A 14451-nucleotide genomic window follows, 5' to 3' on the forward strand; every position below is an offset into this window, starting at 1 on the left:
TGCCCGATATCTTTAAATTCTCACGAGTTAAAAATAATACATTTCATGGTATCTCTTTTAAAGTACCTTATTCTGGACTGCCGTTCCTTTTATAATTTCAATCAAAACATACCTCTCGTAGTAGTTCAACATAGATTTTATGCAAAATTTAAATGCGAAATACGTAAAACCATTAAAATTTTTAAAGATAAAGATAAAGAATTTACTAACATGTTGTCAAAAATATTTTAAGAACTCTAATTTAACAGTGTCAATAGTCTTTAAAAAGCACTCCAGTCTGTTTTAAGGGGTTAACTATTGTTCTTTAATTGCATTCATATATATATATCGCTTTCCAAGAGTTGGTTTTGGGTTAATATACACAAACGCATTAGAATTCCTGTATTTTTATGATTGTTGTTATTATTTTATAAATATTGGTCTCGCAACTTTTGTAATATACACTAAAAATGTATTTTTTAATGATATAATTAAAAAAAAAAAAAAAAAAAAAAAAAGTCTGCCTACGGAGCAGAAGATTCCAGGTTCGAATCCTGGCAAGCTCGTTTTTTTTCCAAATTATTTAAAACGCTTCTCTGGTTTGGTTTTCCATCATAATGCTATTGCGGGGGCTTGTGGCGCAACGGATAACGCGTCTGCCTACGGAGCAGAAGATTCCAGGTCCGAATCCTGGCAAGCTCGTTTTTTTTTCAAATTATTTAAAACGTGTCTCTTGTTTGGTTTTCCATCACATTGCTATTGCGGGGGCTTGTGGCGCAACGGATATAGCGTCTGCCTACGAAGCAGAAGATTCCAGGTTCGAATCCTGGCTAGCTCGGTTTTTTTTTCAAATTATTTAAAACGTGTCTCTGGTTTAATTTTCCATCATATTGCAATTGCGGGGGCTTGTGGCGCAACGAATAACGCGTCTGTCTAGGGAGCAGAAGATTCCAGATTCGAATCCTGGCAAGCTCGTTTTTTTCTTCAAATTATTAAAAATGTGTCTCTTGTTTGGTTTTCCATCATAATGCTATTGCGGGGGCTTGTGGCGCAACGGATAACGCGGCTGTCTACGGAGCAGAAGATTCCAGTTTCGAATCCTGGCAAGCTCTTTTTTTTTCAAATTATTTAAAACGTGTCTCTTGTTTGGTTTTCCATCATTTTGCTAATGTGGGGGCTTGTGGCGCAAAGGATAACGCGTCTGCCTACGGAGCAGAAGATTCCAGATTCGAATCCTGGCAAGCTCGGTTTTTTTTCTAATAATATAAAACGTGACTCTTGTTTGGTTTTCCATCATATTGCTATTGCGGGGGTTTGTGGCGCAACGGATAACGCGTCTGTCTACGGACCAGAAGATTCCAGGTTCGAATCCTGGCAAGCTCTTTTTTTTCAAATTATTTAAAACGTGTCTTTTTTTTGTTTTTCCAAATTATTTAAAACGTGTCTCTGGTTTGGTTTTGCATCATAAGGCTATTGCGAAGGCTTGTGGCGCAACGGATAACGCGTCTGCCTACGGAGCAGAAGATTCCAGGTCCGAATCCTGGCAAGCTCGTTTTTTTTTCAAATTATTTAAAACGTGTCTCTTGTTTGGTTTTCCATCACATTGCTATTGCGGGGGCTTGTGGCGCAACGGATATAGCGTCTGCCTACGAAGCAGAAGATTCCAGGTTCGAATCCTGGCTAGCTCGGTTTTTTTTTCAAATTATTTAAAACGTGTCTCTGGTTTAATTTTCCATCATATTGCAATTGCGGGGGCTTGTGGCGCAACGAATAACGCGTCTGTCTAGGGAGCAGAAGATTCCAGATTCGAATCCTGGCAAGCTCGTTTTTTTCTTCAAATTATTAAAAATGTGTCTCTTGTTTGGTTTTCCATCATAATGCTATTGCGGGGGCTTGTGGCGCAACGGATAACGCGGCTGTCTACGGAGCAGAAGATTCCAGTTTCGAATCCTGGCAAGCTCTTTTTTTTTCAAATTATTTAAAACGTGTCTCTTGTTTGGTTTTCCATCATTTTGCTAATGTGGGGGCTTGTGGCGCAAAGGATAACGCGTCTGACTACGGAGCAGAAGATTCCAGATTCGAATCCTGGCAAGCTCGGTTTTTTTTCTAATAATATAAAACGTGACTCTTGTTTGGTTTTCCATCATATTGCTATTGCGGGGGTTTGTGGCGCAACGGATAACGCGTCTGTCTACGGACCAGAAGATTCCAGGTTCGAATCCTGGCAAGCTCTTTTTTTTCAAATTATTTAAAACGTGTCTTTTTTTTGTTTTTCCAAATTATTTAAAACGTGTCTCTGGTTTGGTTTTGCATCATAAGGCTATTGCGAAGGCTTGTGGCGCAACGGATAACGCGTCTGTTTACGGAGCAGAAGATTCCAGGTTCGAATCCTGGCAAGCTCGTTTTTTTCAAATTATTTAAAACGTTTCTCTGGTTTGGTTTTCCATCATAAAGCTATTGCAGGGGCTTGTGGCGCAAAGGAGAACGCGTCTGCCTACGGAGCCGAAGATTCCAGGTTCGTATCCTGGCAAGCTCGTTTTTTTTTCAAATTATTTAAAACGTTTCTCTGGTTTGGTTTTCCATCATAATGCTATTGCGGGGGCTTGTGGCGCAACGGATAACGCGTCTGTCTACGGAGCAGAAGATTCCAGATTCGAATCCAGGCAAAAGAGTTTTTTTTTAAATTATTTAAAACGCTTCTCTGGCTTGTTTTAAATCATACTGCTGTTGCGGGGGCTTGTGGCGCAACGGATAACGCGTCTGCCTACGGAGCAGAAGATTCCAGGTTCGAATCCTGGCAAGCTCGTTTTTTTTTTCAAATTATTTAAAACGTGTCTCTTTTTTGGTTTTCCATCATAATGCTATTGCGGGGGCTTGTAACGCAACGGGTAACGCGTCTGCCTACGGAGCAGAAGATTCCAGGTTCGAATCCTGGCAAGCTCGTTTTTTTTCAACTTATTTAAAACGTGTCTCTTGTTTGGTTTTGCATCCTAATGCTATTGCGGGGGCTTGTGGCGCAACGGATAACGCGTCTGCCTACGGAGCAGAAGATTCCACGTTCAAATCCTGGCACGCTCGGTTTTTTTTCTAATTACTTAAAACGTGTCTCTTGTTTGGTTTTCCATCATATTGCTATTGCGGGGGCTTGTGGCGCAACGGATAACGCGTCTGCCTACGGAGCAAAAGATTCCAGGTTCGAATCCTGGCAAGCTTGGTTTTGTTTTTATTATTTAAAACGTGTCTCTTGTTTGGTTTTCCATCATATTGCTATTGCGGGGGCTTGTGGCGCAACGGATAACGCGTCTGCCTACGGAGCAGAAGATTCCAGGTTCGAATCCTGGCAAGCTCGGTTTTTTTTCTAATTATTTAAAACGTGTCTCTTGTTTGGTTTTACATTATATCGCTATTGCGGGGGCTTGTGGCGCAACGGATAACGCGTCTTCCTACGGAGCAGAAGATTCCAGGTTCGAATCCTGGCAAGCTCGGTTTTTTTTCTAATTATTTAAAACGTGTCTCTTGTTTGGTTTTCCATCATATTGCTATTGCGGGGGCTTGTGGCGCAACGGATAACGCGTCTTCCTACGGAGCAGAAGATTCCAGGTTCGAATCCTGGCAAGCTCGGTTTTTTTTCTAATAATATAAAACGTGACTCTTGTTTGGTTTTCCATCATGTTGCTATTGCGGGGGCTTGTGGCGCAACGGATAACGCGTTTGCCTACGGAGCAGAAGATTCCAGGTTCTAATCCTGGCAAGCTCGGTTTTTTTTTCTAATTATTTAAAAAGTGTCTCTTGTTTGGTTTTCCATCATATTGCTATTGCGGGGGTTTGTGGCGCAACGGATAACGCGTCTGTCTACGGACCAGCAGATTCCAGGTTCGAATCCTGGCAAGCTCTTTTTTTTTCAAATTATTTAAAACGTGTCTCTTGTTTGTTTTTCCAAATTATTTAAAACGTGTCTCTGGTTTGGTTTTGCATCATAAGGCTATTGCGAAGGCTTGTGGCGCAAAGGATAACGCGTCTGTTTTACGGAGCAGAAGATTCCAGGTTCGAATCCTGGCAAGCTCGTTTTTTTCAAATTATTTAAAACGTTTCTCTGGTTTGGTTTTCCATCATTAAGCTATTGCAGGGGCTTGTGGCGCAACGGATAACGCGTCTTCCTACGGAGCAGAAGATTCCAGGTTCGAATCCTGGCAAGCTCGGTTTTTTTTCTAATAATATAAAACGTGACTCTTGTTTGGTTTTCCATCATGTTGCTATTGCGGGGGCTTGTGGCGCAACGGATAACGCGTCTGCCTACGGAGCAGAAGATTCCAGGTCCGAATCCTGGCAAGCTCGTTTTTTTTCAAATTATTTAAAACGTGTCTCTTGTTTGGTTTTCCATCATATTGCTATTGCGGGGGCTTGTGGCGAAACGGATAACGCGTCTGTCTATGGAGCTGAAGATTCCAGGTTCGAATCCTGGATAGCTCGTTTTTTTCAAATTATTTAAAACGTGTCTCTTGTTTGGTTTTCCATCATAATGCTATTGCGGGGGCTTGTGGCGCAACGGATAACGCGTCTGCCTACGGAGCAGAAGATTCCAGGTTCGAATCCTGGCAAGCTCGTTTTATTTTTTCAAATTATTTAAAACGTGTCTCTTTTTTGGTTTTCCATCATAATGCTATTGCGGGGGCTTGTGGCGAAACGGATAACGCGTCTGTCTACGGAGCAGAAGATTCCAGGCGCGTTTGGTTTTTTGGAGAGTGCGGTTCGTTTTTCTTTGCTCTCCTCGTCTTCTCGCTAAGCCTTAGTTTCGGTTCTTTTTCTAACATTTTGTTTGCTTAATTTAAAATTTACTAATTCGCGCAGTTTATTTTTCGTTTTTCGTGCCCTCCTGGGTTTTCTTCTGAATTCCAGGATGGATGTTTTAAAACGTTCCATTTTTGTGGAATGCGTCGTGAAAGAAGTTTCGAAGCAAGAAATTTTGACGGCATGTATTTTGGATTACGGGCCTAATACGGTCTCGTCGGTTGTTGCTACGGAGGGTGGCTATTACGTCACCTTCTTACGCGAGGAAGAAGCGGAATTGTGTCTTTATGCTGGGATCGAAGTAGGAGAGACGCGTTTTGATGTGTCTGGGATAGCGAGGAAAACAGTTATTGTCCATATCTATGGTTTACCTGAGTTTGTGAGTGACGAAGCGGTGAAGGAGAAATTGGAAAGCTTACAATGTGAGTTGCGTGGCGGAATTATCTGGACTAAAAATGACGCCGGAATTTATTTTGGAATTCGTTCGGTCAAGGTTCGCCTTGCCGAATGTGTCAGTTCGTTACCGTACGGTCTAAAGATCAAAGACGTTTTAGGTCGGGAGACTTTTTATCAGGTTCGTCACTCCTCTCAGAGTAAAGTTTGTAATGGGTGTCTCTCTTCGAGCCACCTGTATAAAGACTGTCCCTCTTTTATCTGTTTTCGTTGTAAGAAGCAAGGTCATGTGGCTCGTTCCTGTCCAACTCGCTCTGAAGTTGTTGAATCCGCGGATACGGTCGCTGATAGGATGGTCGAAGAACAGGATGCGTGCCTGACTACTGATCAGGTTCTTTCAGACAAAGAGTCCTCTCAAGGCATGGTTGCCCAGGGGGGCGACAATGTTGATCGGCCAAAATTTACCAAGCACGTTACGAAGGACGTTGGTAAGAGATTCTTGACTTCGACGAGTGGCTCGGATGTTGATAAACGCCAGCCTCCTCCTAAGAAGACGAACGTCTACTCTACGGAATCGAATGCCATCGCACCTGCCAAGTTGCCTTCTACGTCCCTGCCAACTGTTGTCACGCCTGTCCCCGGTTCCTTTAATGCCATTAAAAATCGTCTCTCTTAACGTCAATGGTCTTCGGAATGTTAATAAGATGTCGGAAGTGCTTATTTTTATGGACGCGTATGATGTGGTTTTTTTACAAGAGACACACTGGACGAATGAACATGTGAGTACTTTTCGGAAAATTTTTCGCGGCCGCGTTTTTTGGGATAATGACCCTACTACTACTTTTTGCGGTGTAGCGACCTGCTTTCGGGCTGGGCTGGATATTGTTCCTTCGCGAGTTTTTCGAAGCGACTGTGGCCGATTTCTTTCTGTCTCCGCGGTAGTTGACGATGTTCCTATGGATTTCGCGAATATTTATGCTCCGAATGACGCGCCGTCGCGTTCTCTTTTTATGTCTTCGGCGAAGTTGTGGTGTTCGCTTTTACCTCGTCCGATTATAGCAGGGGATTTTAATGATATTTTAAACTCATCTCTCGATCGTCGCCCCGTTTCTAATCTTCGTTCCGCCGTTCCGCCTACGAGTTTTAAGCTTTGGCTTACCAGTCTTGATCTTTATGATCCCTGGAGGGCTTCTCACGCCGATCATTTTGATTATTATCACGACCCTTTAACTTTCGGGAGTGATCATCTTGTTATTTTTCTACTTTTTATCATTTTTTTCCCCTCAGCATAGCCCTCTAGGGACCATTCATATATTGTTTTTGTTTCATTTCATTTATCTGGCCTATTCTGGCAGCCCCGTAGCTTTTTCGTTTTTACACACCCCGATAAGATAAGGGGTCATCTATTTATCTTGTATATAAAGCCAAGACAACTTTGTACAAGGCAGTCAGTTTTTCTTTAGTTTTGTTTTAATCGTTTCTTCAAGGGTGATCAGAATGTGGTATACAGCATTCGGTGACGCGGTTCGACATGAAGGTTAAAAGTGCACGGTACTTGTGCGGGTATTTCGGTCGAATTCGTGGTTGTGCGCGATGACTTTGGTGTAGAAGTTATGTGCGGTTCTTCCTTGGAAGGTTACTTGAAGAGCGATAAGTACTTTTGAACATTTCCTTTATAATTTTTCTTTATTTCGTTTAAATGTATTGTGTAAACTGAAACTCTTATGTCCCGACCTAATTTCCTGCGAGTTTAGCAGACGATTATATGCCACCCCTTTTGTTAGACCAGAAACCCCGTAGATTTAGTTCTTTTGTTCAACTGTCAGAGCAGCCATACTCCTTTATCATCTAGTCTGTCAAATCCTCCACATCCGAAACTAAATACGAAATTGGTGATAGTTAACTATTTTTATTTACGTCAGGCTAGCCAAAGCCAGTTTCTTTATATTTATTTTTTTTAAACTAGTACAAATAAAAGAGTTACTGTTTTGCATAGCTACTATTGATTTCATTTACCTACTCTGTGACAATACCGACTCTAAGGATCCGAACAAATAAATTCGATACATACGGCACGGGGAAATAAGTATTTAAATTTCCCTCGAGTTTAGTGCGTGGGTCAGATTCTCAAGGTTACATTTGGAACTTTTTGAATCTTCCCTCCTTACTGATCTCCACGACTCCCCCCTCCCCCCCCTGAAAGTTATAGTGTCGTAATATTATACTCGTTCCGGTTTCGTATTCGGGAACTTTGTCATGTCGCGGATTGACTATTTATTTATTCGCCCAACGGATGCGCATAATTGTTCGCGGAATCTAATCTTGAATGTTCCTTTTTCTGACCACAAGGCCGTGTCTTTCGTCTTTGATCCCAGTGGCGTCCAGCGCGGCCCTGGGGTCTGGGCGTTTAACTCTACGTTACTTCAAGAGGAGCGCTTTCGTACGGGTATCCAGCGTATTGTTGATCGGAGTCGCGACACCGTCGAATACCGTGTAGATATTTTTCAATGGTACGAAAATCTTAAAGTTTGTATTAAGGATTACGCCATGTTCTACGGCAAAGCTCGCGCTCAGAAGTTGAGAAGTTCTCGCGCTGCTTTATTGGTTCGGATTTCTCACCTCGAGTCTCGCTACGTGTCCGATCCCACTTGTTTGCCGGAGTTGCTGGACGCTAAGCAGGCATTGGCGGATTTCGATTCTGAGGTGCTTTGTGGCCAGGTCGTACGCGCTAAGACGGATTTTAAAGAATTGGGTGAGCGACCCACGCGCTATTTTCTACGCCTGGAGACTCATCGTCAGAGTATAAAATCGATTGGTCGTTTAGTGTCTTCATCAGGAGAGGTCTTTCGCGACGGGCGTCTCATCCGTCAGCAAATTTTTGATTTCTATAATGCCCTTTATACTCATGAGCCTATTTGCGAGGCCCAGAGTCGAAGTTTTAGCAATCGGGTCCGGGACCGGGTATCGAAAGCTGATCGTGACGCGGTTGAGTTGCCTGTCACCTGGGAGGAACTCGAGCGGTCCTTGGGGTCTATGAAGCCCAATAAGAGTCCGGGACTTGATGGTTTGACGGTGGAGTTTTGGCGGTTTTTTCTTCCGCTTATTAAGGATGACTTTCTTCGCCTAGCCCATATCGCCCGTGACCAGGGTCAAATTCCGCGCAGCATGAAAATAGGTCTTATTATCCTTTTGCCCAAGACTGGTGATTTAACTCTTTTAAAGAACTGGAGGCCTATTACGTTACTCAATACTGATTATAAAATTTTATCCAAAGTTTTTGCTCTCCGAGTAGCGTCGCTTTTGCCGAACATTACGTCATCTACGCAAACGGGTGCGGTTCGTGGTCGGGACATTTCTACCTCCACGAGACTGTTGTCAGATGTCGCCGAGAACCTCCGCCTTCGCGAAGAGGGTGGCATTATGGTCCAGCTGGACCTTATGAAGGCTTTCGACCGGGTGGCATGGCCATATTTATTTGAGCTCTTAGCGGCCATGGGGTTTGGCCCGTTTTTCTGCAAGTGGATTCAAGCTTTTGTCGCGGGTTCCAGGGCCTGTGTCAAAGTCAATGGTCATTTGACTGATGTCTTTTCGTTAGGGCGGTCGGTTCGCCAAGGGTGCCCGCTTAGCCCTCTGCTATATGTTTTAGCCTCGGAACCTCTGTTTTCCGCGGTCACGTCGCACGAATCCATCCCGCCGGTACGGTTATCCGCGCATTCGGTTTTGCCGACTCTCTTTCAACATATGGATGACACCACGGTTGTAACTTCAACTTCTGCGACGTTTTTGCGGATTTCGGTCAAGCCTCCGGAGCGAAATTGAACCCGTCAAAGTGCCACGCGAAATGGCTTGGTCTATATCATGGTCGAGACCTTATCGAGATCAGCGGCGTAACGCTTTCTAGTTCACCTTTGAAAATTCTCGGTATTTGGATAGACTACGATTCTGTGCATTCGGCTCGCCTTCAATGGGAGGAGCGCTACGGCAAGTTCTCTCGGGTCTTACGGTCTTGGAAAGGTCGTACTCTCTCGGTCGTTGGCAAAGTTTTGGTTGTCAATGTGCTCGCTGCATCTATGCTCTGGCATATTTTAAAAACAGTCGATATTTCGCCTTTTTGGCTTCGTCAATTTCGGGAAGCCATTTTGAACTTCATTTGGGGCAATGGCCCTCATCTGGTCGCCTATGAGAGTCTTGTTCGGCCAACGCTGATCGGAGGGTTCGGGCTAGTAGACATTTGTACCAAAGTTAAGGCGTTTCGCGTTCGCGAAGCTCTTACGTTGTTTGCAGAGACTACTCCGGTTTTCGCTCGGGATCTTTCGTCGCAGATTCTTAATCTTTATGGCGGCGCCTTGCAATTGGGCCTACACGTTTTCCGGTTATCTATCACTTCTCGTTGCGCCGCTGGTCTTCCGTCTCGGTATGTTTCCATGCTGCTTGCTTGGAGGGATTTTCAGCACATTCGTGGCTGGACCTTTCCCGCTCTCTCGAATTTTTTGGACGAACCGCTTTTTTTAAATCCGCGTCTGTCGTTGCCACATTTTGGTCGTCTTGAGCGTGGGTTTTTCTCGCAAGCGGGTTTTCGGACAGTACGCGATCTGTGTTACGAGTACGTCCCCGGGTTCTTGCCGCCACAGGCGTGTTTAGACGCTACAGCCGATTCATCGCTCGTTTTGCCTCGGTCTCGGGTCTTGCTACTCTACCAAGAACTTATTGATGCAGTTCCTCCGCTTTGGTCCATGAGCATTCAACAAGGGGGGCGTCAATTGCGTCGCCCTCCGGTCGCGCACGAGGTCGGTTTATCGGTTATTGACGTGTCGGGCGAAAAGGTGTCTCTCGCTATCGCAGTGAGGCCCATTTACGCTGCGTTCGCGGAATCATTGTCTATCGAGTCGAGTGGAGAAGAACGCTGGCGTCGCTTTTTCGGCGGCCCTCTTCAACGTATTCGCTGGAAATTCGTGCGATCCAATTTTTTGGGTCCTTCGCTCTCTGCCATAAATTTACGCCTCCTTCATCATGGTTTCACGGTGAAGTCGCGTTTGGTGCACGCTCTAGTGGTACCGGATGATACGTGCATATATTGTCGGATAGACTCAGAGACGGTAGAACATCTCTTCGTAACGTGCCCCGTGGTTTCTCAATTATGGACTTGGCTATTCTGTGATATTTTGGAACTCAATCGTGATTTATATGGCGTTTCTTCGTATACGCGAAATTCTTTCCTTATTTTTGGTTTAATTAATAAAGACTTGCATAACTCTAAAATGTTTTGGACAGTGGTCCAGTTCCTTTGTGCTGTATTGAAAAGAGAAATTTGGTTATACCGGTGTTATTGTTCTTTTAATGATATTCAATTTAATCACTTTTTGTGTCAAAAGAAATTCCATGCAGTTTTAAAACTAGGATGTCGTTATAAGCAACAGAAATTACATTTAGATTTACCGTCAGATTTAATTTTATACAACATGTTAAACAAAATATTTGAATAGAATGCTTGTTGATTGCTTGTCCTCAATTCTATTTTGTGTTTTATAACCTCCAATCTTTATGATTGTATTGTAATTTTAATACTGTGAATAAAGGGTTTTTAAAAAAAAAAAAAAAAACGCGTCTGTCTACGGAGCAGAAGATTCCAGATTCCAGATTCGAATCCAGGCAAGCTCGGTTTTTTTTCAAATTATTTAAAACGTGTCTCTTGTTTGGTTTTCCATCATAATGCTATTGCGGGGGCTTGTGCCGCAACCGATAACGCGTCTGCCTACGGAGCAGGAGATTACAGGTTCGAATCCTGGCTAGCTCGTTTTTTTTCAAATTATTTAAAACGTTTCTCTGGTTTGGTTTTCCATCATAATGCTATTGCGGGGGCTTGTGCCGCAACGGATAAAGCGTCTGCCTACGGAGCAGAAGTTTCCAGGTTCGAATCCTGGCAAGCTCATTTTTTTTTTCAAATTATTTAAAACGTTTCTCTGGTTTGGTTTTCCATCATAATGCTATTGCGGGGGCTTGTGGCGCAACGGATAACGCGTCTGCCTACGGAGCAGAAGATTCCAGGTTCGAATCCTGGCAAGCTCGTTTTTTTTTCAAAATATTTAAAACGCTTCTCTGGTTTGGTTTTCCATCATAATACTATTGCGGGGGCTTGTGGCGCAACGGATAACGCGTCTGCCTACGGAGCAGAAGATTCCAGGTTCGAATCCTGGCTAGCTCGGTTTTTTTGTCAAATTATTTAAAACGTGTCTCTTGTTTGGTTGTACATCATTTCGCTATTGCGGGGGCTTGTGGCGCAATGGATAACGCGTCTGCCTACGGAGCAGAAGATTCCAGGTTCGAATTTTGGCAAGTTCGTTTTTTTTAAATTATTTAAAACGCTTTTCTGGATTGGTTTTCCATCATTATGCTATTGCGGGGGCTTGTGGCGCAACGGATAACGCGTTTGCCTACGGAGCAGAAGATTCCAGGTTCGAATCCTGGCAAGCTCGTTTTTTTTTCAAATTATTTAAAACGTGTCTCTTGTTTGGTTTTCCAAATTATTTAAAACGCTTCTCTGGTTTGGTTTTCCATCATAATGCTATTGCGGGGGCCTGTGGCGCAACGAATAAAGCGTCTGTCTAGGGAGCAGAAGATTCCAGATTCGAATCCTGGCAAGCTCGTTTTTTTTTCAAATTATTTAAAACGTGTCTCTGGTTTGGTTTTCCATCATATTGCTTTTGCGGGGGCTTGTGGCGCAACGAATAACGCGTCTGTCTAGGGAGCAGAAGATTCCAGATTCGAATCCTGGCAAGCTCGTTTTTTTTCTTCAAATTATTTAAAATGTGTCTCTTGCATGGTTTTCCATCATATTGCTATTGCGGGGACTTGTGGCGCAACGGATAACGCGTCTGCCTACGGAGCAGAAGATTCCAGGTTCGAATCCTGGCTAGCTCGGTTTTTTTTTTCAAATTATTTAAAACGTGTCTCTTGTTTGGTTTTACATCATATCGCTATTGCGGGGGCTTTTGGCGCAACGGATAACGCGTCTGTCTACGTAGCAGAAGATTCCAGGTTCGAATCCTGGCAAGCTCGTTTTTTTCAAATTATTTAAAACGTGTCTCTTGTTTGGTTTTCCATCATAATGCTATTGCGGGGGCTTGTGGCGCAACGGATAACGCGTCTGTCTACGGAGCAGAAGATTCCAGATTCCAGATTCGAATCCAGGCAAGCTCGGTTTTTTTTCAAATTATTTAAAACGTGTCTCTTGTTTGGTTTTCCATCATAATGCTATTGCGGGGGCTTGTGGCGAAACGGATAACGCGTCTGTCTACGTAGCAGAAGATTCCAGGTTCGAATCCTGGCAAGCTCGTTTTTTTCAAATTATTTAAAACGTGTCTCTTGTTTGGTTTTCCATCATAATGCTATTGCGGGGGCTGGTGGCGCAACGGATAACGCGTCTGTCTACGGAGCAGAAGATTCCAGATTCCAGATTCGAATCCAGGCAAGCTCGGTTTTTTTTCAAATTATTTAAAACGTGTCTCTTGTTTGGTTTTCCATCATATTGCTATTGCGGGGGCCTGTGGCGCAACGAATAAAGCGTCTGTCTAGGGAGCAGAAGATTCCAGATTCGAATCCTGGCAAGCTCGTTTTTTTTTCAAATTATTTAAAACGTGTCTCTGGTTTGGTTTTCCATCATATTGTTATTGCGGGGGCTTGTGGCGCAACGAATAACGCGTCTGTCTAGGGAGCAGAAGATTCCAGATTCGAATCCTGGCAAGCTCGTTTTTTTTCTTCAAATTATTTAAAATGTGTCTCTGGTTTGGTTTTCCATCATATTGCTATTGCGGGGGCTTGTGGCGCAACGAATAACGCGTCTGTCTAGGGAGCAGAAGATTCCAGGTCCGAATCCTGGCAAGCTCGTTTTTTGTCTAATTACTTAAAACGTGTCTCTTGTTTGGTTTTCCATCTTTTTGCTATTGCGGGGGCTTGAGGCGCAACGGATAACGCGTCTGCCTAAGGAGCAGAAGATTCCAGGCTCGAACCCTGGCAAGCTCGGTTTTTTTTCTAATAATTTAAAACGTGTCTCTTGTTTGGTTTTACTACATATTGCTATTGCGGGGGCTTGTGGCGCAACGGATAACGCGTCTGCCTACGGAGCAGAAGATTCCAGGTTCGAATCCTGGCAAGCTCGGTTTTTTTTCTAATTATTTAAAACGTGTCTCTTGTTTGGTTTTCCATCATAATGCTATTGCGGGGGCTTGTGGCGAAACGGATAACGCGTCTGTCTACGGAGCTGAAGATTCTAGATTCGAATCCTGGCAAGCTCGTTTTTTTTTCAAATTATTTAAAACGTGTCTCTTGTTTGGTTTTCCATCACATTGCTATTGCGGGGGCTTGTGGCGCGACGGATAACGCGTCTGTCTACGGAGCTGAAGATTCCAGATTCGAATCCTGGCAAGCTCGGTTTTTTTTCTAATTATTTAAACCGTGTCTCTTGTTTGGTTTTCCATCATATTGCTATTGCGGGGGCTGGTGGTGCAACGAATAACGCGTCTGCCTACGGAGCAGAAGATTCCAGGTTCGAATCCTGGCTAGCTCGTTTTTTTTCAAATTATTTAAAACGTGTCTCTGGTTTGGTTTTCCATCATATTGCTATTGCGGGGGCTTGTGGCGCAACGAATAACGCGTCTGTCTAGGGAGCAGAAGATTCCAGATTCGAATCCTGGCAAGCTCGTTTTTTTTCTTCAAATTATTTAAAATGTGTCTCTTGCTTGGTTTTCCATCATATTGCTATTGCGGGGGCTTGTGGCGCAACGGATAACGCGTCTGCCTACGGAGCAGAAGATTCCAGGTTCGAATCCTGGCTAGCTCGGTTTTTTTTTTTCAAATTATTTAAAACGTGTCTCTTGTTTGGTTTTACATCATATCGCTATTGCGGGGGCTTTTGGCGCAACGGATAACGCGTCTGTCTACGTAGCAGAAGATTCCAGGTTCGAATCCTGGCAAGCTCGTTTTTTTCAAATTATTTAAAACGTGTCTCTTGTTTGGTTTTCCATCATAATGCTATTGCGGGGGCTTGTGGCGCAACGGATAACGCGTCTGCCTACGGAGCAGAAGATTCCAGGTTCGAATCCTGGCTAGCTCGTTTTTTTCAAATTATTTAAAACGTGTCTCTTGTTTGGTTTTCCATCATAATGCTATTGCGGGCGCTTGTGGCGCAACGGATAACGCGTGTGCCCACGGAGCAGAAGATTCCAAATTCCAGATTCGAATCCTGGCAAGCTCGGTTTTTTTTCAAATTATTGAAAACGTGTCTCTTGTTTGGTT

The 14451-nt window shown here is 43.7% G+C and overlaps 1 protein-coding gene, 1 long non-coding RNA gene and 18 other non-coding genes across 24 annotated transcripts in view; 18 read left to right on the plus strand and 2 right to left on the minus strand.

The window, feature by feature from the left end:
• The window catches only part of LOC149950979 (uncharacterized), a 277136-nt gene that overhangs the window by 186266 nt on the left and 76419 nt on the right, over positions 1-14451 (minus strand). The window lies entirely within an intron of this gene.
• Positions 1-14451, minus strand: part of LOC149950985 (prostatic acid phosphatase-like) — a 164404-nt gene that overhangs the window by 78846 nt on the left and 71107 nt on the right. The window lies entirely within an intron of this gene.
• On the plus strand, positions 609-681 carry TRNAR-ACG (transfer RNA arginine (anticodon ACG)). The gene has a single exon. It is a non-coding gene; the product is annotated as a tRNA-Arg (tRNA).
• On the plus strand, positions 2713-2785 carry TRNAR-ACG (transfer RNA arginine (anticodon ACG)). Its single transcript has one exon. It is a non-coding gene; the product is annotated as a tRNA-Arg (tRNA).
• Positions 2850-2922, plus strand: TRNAR-ACG (transfer RNA arginine (anticodon ACG)). The gene has a single exon. It is a non-coding gene; the product is annotated as a tRNA-Arg (tRNA).
• Positions 3121-3193, plus strand: TRNAR-ACG (transfer RNA arginine (anticodon ACG)). Its single transcript has one exon. It is a non-coding gene; the product is annotated as a tRNA-Arg (tRNA).
• Positions 3256-3328, plus strand: TRNAR-ACG (transfer RNA arginine (anticodon ACG)). Its single transcript has one exon. It is a non-coding gene; the product is annotated as a tRNA-Arg (tRNA).
• TRNAR-ACG (transfer RNA arginine (anticodon ACG)) lies at positions 3392-3464 on the plus strand. Its single transcript has one exon. It is a non-coding gene; the product is annotated as a tRNA-Arg (tRNA).
• On the plus strand, positions 3528-3600 carry TRNAR-ACG (transfer RNA arginine (anticodon ACG)). Its single transcript has one exon. It is a non-coding gene; the product is annotated as a tRNA-Arg (tRNA).
• TRNAR-ACG (transfer RNA arginine (anticodon ACG)) lies at positions 4106-4178 on the plus strand. Its single transcript has one exon. It is a non-coding gene; the product is annotated as a tRNA-Arg (tRNA).
• Positions 4242-4314, plus strand: TRNAR-ACG (transfer RNA arginine (anticodon ACG)). Its single transcript has one exon. It is a non-coding gene; the product is annotated as a tRNA-Arg (tRNA).
• On the plus strand, positions 4511-4583 carry TRNAR-ACG (transfer RNA arginine (anticodon ACG)). Its single transcript has one exon. It is a non-coding gene; the product is annotated as a tRNA-Arg (tRNA).
• On the plus strand, positions 11154-11226 carry TRNAR-ACG (transfer RNA arginine (anticodon ACG)). Its single transcript has one exon. It is a non-coding gene; the product is annotated as a tRNA-Arg (tRNA).
• TRNAR-ACG (transfer RNA arginine (anticodon ACG)) lies at positions 11290-11362 on the plus strand. The gene has a single exon. It is a non-coding gene; the product is annotated as a tRNA-Arg (tRNA).
• On the plus strand, positions 11561-11633 carry TRNAR-ACG (transfer RNA arginine (anticodon ACG)). Its single transcript has one exon. It is a non-coding gene; the product is annotated as a tRNA-Arg (tRNA).
• Positions 12006-12078, plus strand: TRNAR-ACG (transfer RNA arginine (anticodon ACG)). The gene has a single exon. It is a non-coding gene; the product is annotated as a tRNA-Arg (tRNA).
• On the plus strand, positions 12421-12493 carry TRNAR-ACG (transfer RNA arginine (anticodon ACG)). Its single transcript has one exon. It is a non-coding gene; the product is annotated as a tRNA-Arg (tRNA).
• TRNAR-ACG (transfer RNA arginine (anticodon ACG)) lies at positions 13243-13315 on the plus strand. Its single transcript has one exon. It is a non-coding gene; the product is annotated as a tRNA-Arg (tRNA).
• Positions 13924-13996, plus strand: TRNAR-ACG (transfer RNA arginine (anticodon ACG)). Its single transcript has one exon. It is a non-coding gene; the product is annotated as a tRNA-Arg (tRNA).
• Positions 14197-14269, plus strand: TRNAR-ACG (transfer RNA arginine (anticodon ACG)). Its single transcript has one exon. It is a non-coding gene; the product is annotated as a tRNA-Arg (tRNA).

The sequence above is a fragment of the Leiobunum rupestre genome, chromosome 3 (genome assembly GCF_980474605.1).
Source record: "Leiobunum rupestre chromosome 3, qqLeiRupe1.1.hap1, whole genome shotgun sequence".
NCBI classification, from domain to species: Eukaryota; Metazoa; Arthropoda; class Arachnida; order Opiliones; family Sclerosomatidae; genus Leiobunum; species Leiobunum rupestre.